The 3,293-nt window shown below is 49.0% G+C and overlaps 1 pseudogene; it reads right to left on the minus strand.

The window, feature by feature from the left end:
* Nucleotides 1–279: 279 nt before the first annotated feature.
* On the minus strand, nt 280–1,395 carry LOC147987402 (gibberellin 3-beta-dioxygenase 2-1-like; annotated as a pseudogene).
* Between the last annotated feature and the right edge of the window lie 1,898 nt (nt 1,396–3,293).

The raw sequence follows: 3,293 nt of genomic DNA on the forward strand, positions 1-3,293 counted from the left end.
TTAAATCAGAGGTGTATAAATTTGCCTGGAGGCTGCTCTGCCGTTGCCTTGATGCACGTACATGCTAGGAGAGTTGCCACATGTACTACGAGGCTAATTAGTTTGCTGTCAAAGTTTGGCATTGTCAATATTTGGCAAGTCAACATTGAGCAAAATCAAAAGTTATCAAAAATTAACAACTTTTAAAAAGATGGACAAAAACTAATTGGTAGCCAACTAATTGAGAGCCAAAATTTTAGACTCCAACAATTGGCATGCCAATTATTGGCACCAAACCAATTAGGTGCTCAAATGGATGTATCTAAATATATTTTTGACGGAGGCAGTACTATCGTACCTGTTGAGGTGTATTGTCTCGGTCATGGTCTCGGTGAGTTTGTGCTCCACCTCGACGCTGGCGATCTGCGTGGCGGGGAGCCTGAGCGCTACGAGGAACAGCTCCATCAGCTTGTTAGCCAGGGCGCATCTCCTTGTGGAACTCCTCCATCACGCCGCTGCACATAACGTGATTAAGAGATGATATAATTCATACAACAGTGCTAAACCCTAGCAAGTTAGATCTCTCATGAATGGCATGCATTACTTCATGGACACATACCAGAAGTGGCTGTAGTCGTGGCCGCCGTCGGGCCAGATCTTGCGGAGTTCGGGGCAGAGGTTGGCTGGGGTTAAGGAGTAGCCCTCGGACCACATGGTCTAGAAGAAGTAGAGGGCGATGTGCGGCAGACCGTAGCCCTGGGTCACCGCCCTGGCGTGCGGCTCGCATCTTCTCCAGCTTCGGCAGTGCAAACATGCCGGTGATACCGGCCTCGACGTGTGCCAGCAGCTCGCTCGGCACGCCATGGCCCTCGAGCATGAACGTTCCCCATTGTTCCAACGCACGCGCCACCGCCTCCGCCTTCCGTGGGTCCCGCATGTCCATCACCGACCACCGGCACACCATCCTCCCCAGCCCCGACGCCACCATCCACCATCTTGTGCTCGTGCAGCCCCTCCTACGCGTGCGTCTCCGGCACCTGCCGCGCTGCCCCCAAGTCGAAGTATTTTTTTGATAAGGAATAAAATATATTCCACTTAGACTTGGATCCTAGCAATATCGCTAGTCACCACATCAGCGACAAAGTCTGGGGAAATATCAGCCCAGATGGTGAACGGCACAGCCGCCTTCAGGCCTAACTGGGCGAGCAAATGTGCAGCACTATTGTTGTTTCTACGACAGAAAACAAAGTCTGAAACATTAAAAGAAACATAACATATACTACGTGCCTCGCGCAGAAGGACACCAATTGATGAACTGTCATACTCTAGACTTGGTCCTGTGTGCCCACAGGTCCACAGCCCCCTCAATAGCCTTGAGACAAGCTGAAGCTTCAGCCTGAAGAGGGTCTTGGACATGATCAATTTGTTGGGGAACGTAGTAATTTCAAAATTTTTCCTACGCACACGCAAGATCATGGTGATGCATAGCAACGAGAGGGGAGAGTGTTGTCTACGTACCCTCGTAGACCGAAGCGGAAGCGTTGACGCAATGTAGAGGAAGTAGTTTTACGTCTTCCCGGTCCAACCGATCCAAGCACCGTTACTCCGGCACCTCCGAGTTCTTGGCACACGTTCAGCTCGATGGCGCTCCCCGGGCTCCGATCCAGCAAAGCTTCGGGGAGGAGTTCCGTCAGCACGACGGCATGGTGACGATCTTGATGTTCAACCGTCGTAGGGCTTCGCCTAAGCACCGCTACAATATGACCGAGGTGGAATATGGTGGAGGGGGGCACCGCACACGGCTAAGGAACGATCACGCAGATCAACTTGTGTGTTCTAGGGTGCCCCCTGCCCCCGTATATAAAGGAGCCAAGGGGAGGGGGCGGCCGGCCAAGGAGGGCGCACCAAGGGGGAGTCCTACTCCCACCGGGAGTAGGACTCCCTTCTTTCCTAGTTGGAGAAGGAGAAGTGGGAAAGAGGAGGAAGAGGGAAAGGAAAGAGGGGGGGGGGGCGCCGCCCCCCTCTCCTTGTCCTATTCAGACTTCAGACTGGGGAGGGGAGGGCGCGCGGCCACCTCTTGCCTCCTTTCCTCTTCTCCCTTAGGGCCTATGTAGGCCCAATAACCCCCGGGGGGGTTCCGGTAACCCCCCGGTACTCCGGCAAAATCCCGATTTCACCCAGAACGATTCCGATATCCAAATATAGGCTTCCAATATATCGATCTTTATGTCTCGACCATTTCGAGACTCCTCGTCATGTCCATGATCACATCCGGGACTCTGAACAACCTTCGGTACATCAAAATACATAAACTCATAATGAAACCGTCATCATAACGTCAAGCGTGCGGACCCTACGGTTCAAGAACAATGTAGACATGACCGAGACACGTCTCCGGTCAATAACAAATAGCGGAACCTGGATGCTCATATTGGTTCCTACATATTCTACGAAGATCTTTATCGGTCAGACCGCATAACAACATACGTTGTTCCCTTTGTCATCGGTATGTTACTTGCCCGAGATTCGATCGTCGGTATCTCAATACCTAGTTCAATCTTGTTACCAGCAAGTCTCTTTACTCGTTCTGTAATACATCATCTCGCAACTAACTCATTAGTTGCAATGCTTGCAAGGCTTATGTGATGTGCATTACCGAGAGGGCCCAGAGATACCTCTCCGACAATCAGAGTGACAAATCCTAATCTCGAAATACGCCAACCCAACATGTACCTTTGGAGACACCTGTAGAGCACCTTTATAATCACCCAGTTACGTTGTGACGTTTTGGTAGCCCACAAAGTGTTCCTCCGGCAAACGGGAGTTGCATAATCTCATAGTCATAGGAACATGTATAAGTCATGAAGAAAGCAATAGCAACATACTAAACGATTGGGTGCTAAGCTAATGGAATGGGTCATGTCAATCAGATCATTCACCTAATGATGTGATCCCGTTAATCAAATAACAACTCTTTGTCCATGGTTAGGAAACATAACCATCTTTGATTAACAAGCTAGTCAAGTAGAGGCATACTAGTGACACTCTGTTTGTCTATGTATTCACACATGTATTATGTTTCCGGTTAATACAATTCTAGCATGAATAATAAACATTTATCATGATATAAGGAAATAAATAATAACTTTATTATTGCCTCTAGGGCATATATCCTTTCAGTCTCCCACTTGCATTAGAGTCAATAATCTAGTTCACATCGCCATGTGATTCAACACTAATAGTTCACATCACCATGTGATTAACACCCATAGTTCACATCGTCATGTGACCTATACCCAAAGGGTTTACTAGAG

This window comes from Triticum urartu, chromosome 2A (assembly GCF_056163025.1).
Source record: "Triticum urartu cultivar PI428250 chromosome 2A, HENAU_Tu73, whole genome shotgun sequence".
Taxonomy (NCBI): domain Eukaryota; kingdom Viridiplantae; phylum Streptophyta; class Magnoliopsida; order Poales; family Poaceae; genus Triticum; species Triticum urartu.